At 44.6% G+C, this 9,823-nt stretch overlaps 2 long non-coding RNA genes across 2 annotated transcripts; both read right to left on the minus strand.

Moving 5' to 3' along the window:
- Window positions 1-460: 460 nt before the first annotated feature.
- On the minus strand, window positions 461-870 carry LOC139024622 (uncharacterized). The gene is made up of 3 exons (XR_011475956.1): window positions 795-870; window positions 708-734; window positions 461-500 (listed from the first exon to the last, which is right to left on the minus strand). It is a non-coding gene; the product is annotated as an uncharacterized lncRNA (long non-coding RNA).
- Window positions 871-1,496: 626 nt separating this feature from the next.
- On the minus strand, window positions 1,497-2,707 carry LOC112071760 (uncharacterized). The gene is made up of 2 exons (XR_002894166.2): window positions 2,557-2,707; window positions 1,497-1,715 (listed from the first exon to the last, which is right to left on the minus strand). It is a non-coding gene; the product is annotated as an uncharacterized lncRNA (long non-coding RNA).
- Window positions 2,708-9,823: the final 7,116 nt, after the last annotated feature.

A 9,823-nucleotide genomic window follows, 5' to 3' on the forward strand; every position in this document is an offset into this window, starting at 1 on the left:
ACATGTTACTCTCCTTTGCAGTACTTCCCCCCCTCCCCACCCCCCCACACTACGACACACACGAAACAACACACACCCCTCTCTTGCAGCATTGGACCGCGTCCAAAGGCAGTTCGCCCCCCCCTACACTGTTCCCGTATCTGACATTCGCCTATCTCCCACTTAGATTTATTATGTTTTAGTGACCAGCGATTCACACAAAAGCTCTGTCCACCAACACACACTCCACCTGTTACTACTGATCTCAGTCCCTCCCACTCAAACTATCCCTACCACAAATACACTCTTGAACACATCGACTCCACCATACCCTGGATCATACCTGAATCCTACCCTGACCATATAGAACCATAACTGGTCATACCCATCGACCATACCCTGGATCCTACCCTTGAATCAGTGTCGGGTTTATCTACCTCTTCGAACTCATAAGAGCGCATACCCTGGATCTTCACTGCATTACCTTAGGACCATACCCTGGATCTATACCATAGACCATCCTGGTCTTCCATACCCTGCGAAACCATACCTCAAGTAAGACCCAATAACCACCTGGAGTCTATTTACCATAGAATCATAACACATGAATCGCAGTAGCCATAAAATAGACATTTCTTCTCTTCAGTAAATCACTTATACCCATGACATCCATACCCTGGATCCATACCAATAGACCATACCCTGGATCCATTACAATAGGACCATACCCTTGCATCCATACCATAGACCATACCCTGGATCATACCCTGATCCATACCATAGACCATTCCTAGACCATACCCTGGCATCCATACCCTGATCTATACCATAGACCATACCCTGGATCCATACCCTGGATCCATACCATAGACCATACCCTGGATCCATACCATAGATCCATAACCCTGGATCCATACCATCCAGACCATCCATAGGACCATACCTGATCCATACCATAGACCTATACCCTGGATCCATTACCATAGACCATTACCCTGGATCCATACCATAGATCCATACCATAGATCATACCCTGGATCTATACCATAGACCATACCCTGGATCCATACCATAGACCATACCCTGGATCCATACCCTGGAATCCATTACCATAGGACCATTACCCTGGATCCATACCATAACCATACCTGGACTCCATACCCTGGATCCATTACCATAAGACCATCCCTGGATCCATACCTGGATCCATACCATAGACCATACCCTGATCCATACCCCTGAGACCGTCCATACCATTTCACATACCACTACATGTCTGTGAGCATATTGGTGTTTTTCCCCTGGTGCACATCGTCATGGGCATTTGGCTGTTGTCACGTCTCGTTGCTACTATGCGAGCTGTTGTCATGACCACAGTTGTCATGGCTGTCCTCAAAGTGGGTATAAGGCACACACACAACAAGCCACGGCGACCGGTCAGGAGGACGAAGGGACGTCACAATCAAGTTGTTTAGATTATCACATTCTCCTGCTGCTCTTCATTTGTTTCTTGTCTGCCCCCCCCCCCCACCTCTCTCTCTCTTGTTCTTTGGCACTGGGAGGAGTGGATGGACAGGGGGGAGGGATGATGGGAGGAGGCGAGGGGGCATCCCTGTTGTCTCTCTCTCTCTCTCTCTCGTTCTCTCCGTCTATTTGGAGAGCTTACTGATGACTCTGATCAACGCTCCGTTCTCGTCTTTCAGTCGCTGGTTGTCAGCTCTCAGGTCGCCGAGCACCTAGAGGAACAAAGATGTTTATTGGCTGAAAAACGGACAATAGATTCACCCAACACACCGAGTGGACAAAACATTAAGAACACCTGCTCTTTCCATGACACAGACTGACCAGGTGAATCCAGGTGAAAGCTATGATCCCTTATTGATGTCAGTTGTTAAATCCACTTCAATCAGTGTAGAGGACCCTGGGCCTGGATTCCCAAATTGTCTAAGTAGCGGGAGTGATGTTCTAGGATCAGTTTGGGCCTTAAATATTAGTCACCTTTGTCCGAGAGAGATTTGCACGGTTATCAAAACGTCACGAAACACAGCCCTTATTTTAAGTGTTTCTAAGATCCCCTATGGGGAAAATAAATGGTGGAAAAACAATTGGAACCATTTCCCTGTTTGACTGCTAGGTTTTATGGGTATTATGACTCATACTGTGGTACTCTATAGGGCCCTGGACAAAAGTAGTGCACTATATAGGGAATAGGGTTCTATAGGGCCCTGGTCTAAAGTAGTGCACTATGTAGGGAATAGGGTGACATTTCTGACTCAGACTCAACGTACTGCTACAACACTGGTGGTTTTCAGCTGTGAAAGAAACAGCGAGCTGTCATCAGGCGTGTGCATGCAGTGTCTGTGTGGAATAAAACCTGGGTTCAAATAGTGCTTGCAGTGTCTGTGTGGAATAAAACCTGGGTTCAAATAGTGCTTGTCATCTTTCAAATACTTTGAGCGTTTAGCAAACGGCTTCTCTATTGGTTCCATTGCAACAGGCAATCTCAATCAAGCCCAGATAATGGATTTGAAAGATTTCGGATACTATTTGAACCCAGGTGAGATGATTTATTTTCACCTTCAACTCTCCCTCCAGCTCAGCCACACGCCGCTCCAACATCCGCCGCTCCTGATGAGAGGCAGAGACAGATTGAGCGTGAGAGACACAGAGACAGACAGACACAGACAGACAAGAGACAGACAGCGAGAGAGACACAGAGAGCATGAGAGAGAGAGAGATACAGACAGAGAGAGAGAGAGAGAAGAGAGCATGAGTAGAGAGTACTAGCTAGAGAGTTGAGAGCCAGAGAGTGAGATGATGTACGAAGAGATACAGACAAGAGATGAGAGATGAGAGCTCAACGACAGGACATATGATGAGAGACACAGAGAGCATGAGAGAGGAGAAGCGAGATACTAAGACGGATGAGTAGAGACCGGAGAAGACGAGCAGCATGAAGAAGAGAGAGAGGCTAGAGAGAGACACAGAGACAGACAGGACACAGACAGACAGACAGACGAGACAGACACCGGAGAGAGAGACAGACACCGAGAGAGAGACACACCGAGAGAGACACATAGAGAGAGAAGACACAGAGAGAGAGACAGACACAGAGAGAGAGAGAGACACATAGAGAGAGACAGACACGGAGGAGAGAGAGAGACACAGAGAGAGAGACAGACACCGAGAGAGAGACAAAGGGCGACAGCGACCAGAGACAGAGACAGAGGAACGTAGAGAGAGTGTCAGGAGCAGCAGACGGTCGTGAGGCCAGGGCTCAGCGTCAGGTGTTTGACACTAGTTATGTACATATAACGAACACCCACGCTGTAAACATAAACACAAAACACGCTGTAAAACCAAGTATAAGAGACCAACAATACGCTGTACATATAACCAACAGACACGCGTCAAATATAAACACACAACAGCTGTATCATATAACAAACCCACGCTGGTACATAGTAACACAAAATTCTACAAGTCATTAGAGCCACCATCACGATAAAACTAACACACACGCTGGTACATATAACAAACACACACGCTGTACACTATAACAACTTAAACAACAATGACATACGGTGTACATATAAACACACACACTACAACAGGTAGGACAAATTATCTTTTCATAGAATCTGTAATATAACACAACACAAACACGCTGTACATTTAACACAATATCACACTACGTCTGGTAACATATCAGAATACAACACACACGCTGTACATAATAAACAACAATCTATCGTAGAGTAAACGCATATAGCAACACAACACACAATATCGCATTATGTTGGTAAAAGGCTTGCACTTGGCCAAACAGCTCGCTGTGTATCATAATATATCGACACACGCTACACACCGGCGGTATATTATACAATACTAACACAACATCGTCTGTAAATAAATATGATAACAACAACTAAGCGGTGCATCGCTGTAATACAGTAATAACATCAACAACTACTTACGCAGCGCTGTACCATATAGTCATGATCACACGTTCACTTCGGGCTACGGAGGAGTGCACTTACCTTTCTTTCTCCATCTCTAGCATTGGGCTTGAACAAGAACTGAAATGTGCTCCTAGATACGTTGTGTATAGGATACAACACACAGACCCAGAGATTGAATTCAATGTGTTTACGGTCTGTTAACAATTCCTCATAAACTAAGATCTCTCCAGTTGCAGTTCAATTAGGATGAGGCTAGAGAAGACTTATATATGTCAGACGGTCATTTCTGAAAGCAGTCTAATGTTTGTATTAGTTGTAGTGTGTCATAGTGGAGCGGTAATCTTCTGACCACTTAGTTAACAATCTCCGGGTTATTGTGTTATATCACCAATTGTGTAAAGCACAACTGAAGCGACTCTAGGGTTTGCTATTAGATTTGTTGCTAACTCTCAAACAATTAGATTACAAGTCCGTCGGCCAATATGTTTTCTGGAGAATGACACAAATATTAAGATTTTGCACAAAGAGATTCTGGCTGCCCTGTTGCATTGGTCTAGAGAATGTATATTGTTTACTGTCAGTAAGCTATGAGAAACTACTGAAGTATAATTATCAAGGCATAATGTTACCGTTAATCTGGTAAAGAGGCTTGTTTAGTATTTGGAAAATAAACAATTGTAGTTTGATACTCTTAAGTGGCCGCGTTGAGTGTGTCATTAGTGGTTTGACGTACCTTCTTTTTCAAGACTTCTGTAATTCTGCTGGCATGTCCTGTCAATTAACTTCTGGGCACAATCCTGACTGAATGCAGCCATTCTTGCATAATCAATGCTTGGTTGTTTGTCAGCAATTTGTGGGGTTTTGCTTTGTGCTTCTACCTGCTCTGAGGATTGACCACATAGTTCTCAATGGATGGTGTCTGAAGGTCTGGAGAGAGTTTCGCCATGGGCTCCAAACTATCGATGTTTTGTTCTTCTCGCGCTGAGCCACATTAGTGGACTATCACTTTATCTGCCTTTATTGGGCAGGGGTGCTTTTTCCATAATGTTTTTGACAAGGCAATTGTCAATGCTAAGACTTTCGATTTCATCTGACATAGTTTCTTGTTCGCTCGGATGGTTTGGGAGAATTGTAAATCACGCGGATGGGTGTCTGGCTACCATATTATTGAAAAAATCTCTTAGGTGTGAAGAGATAGGCTGGTCAAAATTGTGAGTGAGCCCACTCCCTTGGCTGAGAAGCAAAGACATGAATGGTCTCAGGATGCTTTACTGTTGGCATGACACAGGACTGATGGTGGCGCTTATCTTGTCTTCTAAGGACAAGATTTGTTCCGGATGCCCCAAACAATCAGAAAGGGGATTCATCAGAGAAAATGACTTTACCCCAGCCCTCAGTAATCCAATCCCTGTACCTTTTGCAGAATATCAATCTGTCCCTGATGTTTTTCCTGGAGAGAAGTGGCTTCTTTGCTGCCCTTCTTGACACCAGGACATCCTCCAAAAGCTCTGTACTGGTGGTGCCCCGATCCCGCAGCTGGATCACCTTTAGGAGACGGTCCTGGCGCTTGCTGGACTTTCTTGGGCGCCCTGAAGCCTTCTTCACAACAATTGAACCACTCTCCTTGAAGATCTTGATGATCCGATAAATGGTTGATTTAGGTGCAATCTTACTGGCAGCAATATCCTTGCCTGTGAAGCCCTTTTTGTGCAAAGCAATGATCACGACACGTGCTTCCTTGCAGGTAACCATGGTTGACAGAGGAAGAACAATGATTCCAAGCACCACCCTCCTTTTGATGCTTCCAGTCTGTTTTTCGAACTCAATCAGCATCTCCAGCCTTGTCAACACTCACACCTGTGTTAACGAGAGAATCACTGACATGATGTCAGCTGGTCCTTTTGTGGCAGGGCTGAAATGCAGTGGATTTTTTTTCTTCTGGATTCAGTTCATTTGCATGGCAAAGAGGGACTTTGCAATTAATTGCAATTCATCTGGTCACTCTTCATAACATTCTGGAGTATATGCAAAGTGCCATCATACAAACTGAGGCAGCAGACTTATATTTGTGTCATTCTCAAAACTTTCGGCCACGACTGTACACCAAAAGGTTAGCAATGCCAACTAGTACATGTAAAATCCCATAGGGAATGTGAACCAAATGCTAACGAGCACATTGCGAAGATTTTATACAGTCTCTGACCTAAACTACTTATCCGTACACCCTTCCTGTACTCAGTTCGCCCCAGGTCGACTAAGGTKRMGTTGAGTCCAAATGCGACCAAACTTCTTTCAGCAACTAAACTACCTATCAGTTATTTTCAATAGAAGACACACAGCAATGTAACCTTAATGTATGACCTGGTTAGGCTTGTCCACTCTGGTGTGTGTGTGTGTGTGTGTGTGTGTGTGTGTGTGTGTGTGTGTGTGTGTGTGTGTGACCTGGGTAGTCTTGTCCAGGTCCAGTCTGGTCTGAGAGATGGTCCTCTGGGTGTCCTGCAGCTGGGACTGGAGCTGACCATTCTCCCTGGACACCACCTCAAACAGCTGGGACAGAAAGACTTTTCATTTATACAAATGTATATTTTTTATCCACTCTACTATAACAAGCAATGTTTGTATTGGAATTCCATCCACTATATATAGCAAAAACAATGCCAATCCATTTTTGAGAGAGAGAGAGCGTGACATGGAAACAGAGAGGGAGAGAGTTATAGAGAGCAGGAAACAGAGAGTGCCTCTGTCTGTATTTTATCTATCGTCCTCTCTCTCTGTTTTCCTGCCTCTTATAACTCCTCCCTCTTCTGTTTCCTGTTTTCCCCGCTCTCTGTTTCCTGCCTCTCTATAACCTCTCTCCCTCTCTTTTTCCTGTTTCCCGCTCTCTTGTTTCCTGCTCTCTATAACTCTCTCCCCTCTTGTTCCTGTTTCCCGCTGCTATGTTTCCTGCTCTCTATAATTCTCCGCTCTGTTTCCTGTTTCCGCTCTCTGTTTCCTGCTCTCCTATAATCCCTGTTTGCTCCTTACTGTCCCCTACCTTATTCTAGTTATATGTATTCACTACCTCGTTTTTACCCCGCCTCTTCTCTAGATTTATTCCTGCTCTTCTCCGAGTAACTCTCCTCCCTATCTGTTTTCCTGTTATCCCGCTTTCTGTTCTCCTCGCACATCGACTCAGTAGTCCGGGATCCAACCATGTTTTTTTATTTTATATTTATAATTATTCTATTTATCACTTTATTTCTTCCCCTACGTGCTAGGTCTGATTATCCATTTTTGTAGTACACTCCATATGTGTTTTCTCCTAAGTCTTCTTACAATTGTCGACCTGGCCAATGATAAAGCAAATGCATGTTCGCACACCATACTCATATCGACTACATTTCCTGTTCAGTCCTGACTCCATCACTGGAATGGTTTTATATCCCATGCTCACCATAACTAAATTTCTACCTATCGCTCTCTACATGTTTAATATCACCTGCTCGTTGAAAAATAAACATTCTTACACGTTCCTTACTTCATTTACGAATATGTAGTCAAGTGAGTGCTCTGAGTATTTACCACGCGCTGAGCGTGTTGTCCCATGACTCGGCATAACAAATATATTGTACTTTACTCTTTCTCTGTTTACACTGTAAATAATCACAAGCTACATCACTGTTTAATATCTGGCTACTTGAGAGATCAAATCATCTCGCTCGCATCTCTGTATATCCTGTTTCCACGCTCTCTGTTTCCTGCCTCTATAACTCTCTCCTCTTCCTGTTACATCCAAGCAAAGCTGAAACATAAAACATCCTACTAAAATAACTACTCTTGTAATTGGTCCTTGTGTGTTTCTCCTCTCTGCTCGAGTTGGCACATGACTCTCCTATAACTCTACTCCCTAGCTGTTTCCTGTTCCCGGTCTCTGTTTCTGATCTCGTTAACTCTCTCCCTCTCTGGTTTCCTGTTTCCCCGCTGACTCTGTTTTTCCCTGGCTCATCTATAGAACTCCTTCTCACTCTCTGTTTCCTGTTTCCCGCTCTCTGTTCCCTGGCTCTCATAACTCTTCACTCTCTGTTTCCTGTTTCACGATCTCTGTTTACCGCATGCGTACTCTATAAACTCTCCTCTACTCTGTTTCCTGGGTATGTTTCCCGTCTCTTTTCCATGCACTTCTCTTAAAAACTCTCTCCCTCTCTGTTTTCCTGTTATCCCTCTCTGTTTCCTGCTTCTGCTCAATGAACATTCTCTCACCTCTCACGTTTCTGTATTCTCTCTCTGATATTCTGCTCATCTAGTAAAACATCTCTCACCTCTTCTGTGTTCCTGTTTCCCTCTCTCTGTTTTTCCTGCTCCTCTCTAACTCTCGCTCCCTCTGTTGGTCTGAATTTTCTCTCTCTGTTTCCTGCTCTTATATCTCTCCCTCTCTGAGTATTCCTGTTTTCTACTCTCTGGTTTCCATGCTCTTATAACTCTTCTCCCTACTCTGTATTCCTGATAGATTTTCCCTCTCTTCTGTTTCCCTGCTCTATAACTCTCTCCCTCTCAGATTATATTTCCTGTTGAATTGCCTGCTCTCTATAACTCTCTGCGGCCTCCTTCTGTTCCTGTTTCCCTCTCTCTGTTTCCCTGCTCTCTATAACTCTCTCCCTCTCTGTTTCCTGTTTCCCCTCTCTCTGTTTCCTGCTCTTCTATAACTCTCTTCCCTCTCTGTTTCCTGTTTTCCCTCTCTTCTGTTTCCCTGCTCTCTATAACTCTCTCCCTCTCTGTTTCTGTTTCCCTCTCTCTGTTTCCTGCTCTCTATATACTCTCTCCCTTCTGTTTCCTGTTTCCTGCTCCTCTGTTTCCTGCGTCTCTATAACTTCTCCCTCTGTTTTCCTGTTTCACTCTGTTTCCTGCTCTCTATATACTTATCCCTCTCGTTTCCTGTTTCCTCTCTCTTGTTTTCTGCTCTCTATACTCTCTCCCTCTCTGTTTCCTGTTTCCCTCTTCTCTGTTTCCTGCTCTCCTATAACTCTCTCCCTCTTGTTCCTGTTTCCCGCTCTCTGTTTCCTGCTCTCTATAAACTCTCTCCCTCTCTGTTTGCCTGTTTCCCCTCTTCTGTTTTCCTTGCTCTCATACTCTCTCCTTTTCTGTTTTTCCTGTTCTCTTCTGTTTCCTGCCTCTCTATAACTCTCTCCCTCTCTGTTTCCTGTTTCCCTCTCTCTGTTTCCTGCTCTCTTATAATCCTCTCCCTCTCTGTTTCCTGTTTCCCTCTCTCTGTTTTTCCTGCTCTCTATAACTTTCTTCCTCCTCTGTTTCCTGTTTCCTCTCCTCTGTTCCTGCTCTCCTATAATCTCTCCCTCTCTGTTTCCTGTTCCTCTCTCTGTTTCCTGCCTCTCTAAACTCTCTCCCTCTCTGTTCTGTTTTTCCCTGCTCTCTGTTTCCTGCTTCCTCTATAACTCTCTCCCTCTGTTTCCCCTTTTCCCATCTGGTTTTCCTGCTCTCTATATACTCTCTCCCTCTTCTGTTTTCCTGTTTCCCTCTCTCTGTTTCCTGGCTCTCTATAACTCTCTCCCTCTCTGTTCCTGTTTCCTCTCTCTGTTTTCCTGCTTCTCCTATAACTCTCTCCCTCTACCTGTTCCTGTTTTCCCGCTCTCTGTTTCCTGCTCTCTATAACTCCTCTCCCTCTCTGTTTCCTGTTTCGGCCGCTCCTGTGTTCCTGCTTCTCTATAACTCTCTCCTCTCTGTTTCCTGTTCCCTCTTCTGTTCTGCTCTCTATAATCTTCCTCTTGTTTCCGTTTCCCGCTCTCTGTTCCTGCTCTCCTATATACTTCTCCTCCCTCTTCTGTTCCTGTTTTCCCGCTCTCTGTTTCCTGGCTCTCTATAACTCTCTCCCTCTCGTTTCCTGTTTCCCT

This window comes from Salvelinus sp. IW2-2015, unplaced genomic scaffold (assembly GCF_002910315.2).
Source record: "Salvelinus sp. IW2-2015 unplaced genomic scaffold, ASM291031v2 Un_scaffold1708, whole genome shotgun sequence".
NCBI lineage: Eukaryota > Metazoa > Chordata > Actinopteri > Salmoniformes > Salmonidae > Salvelinus > Salvelinus sp. IW2-2015.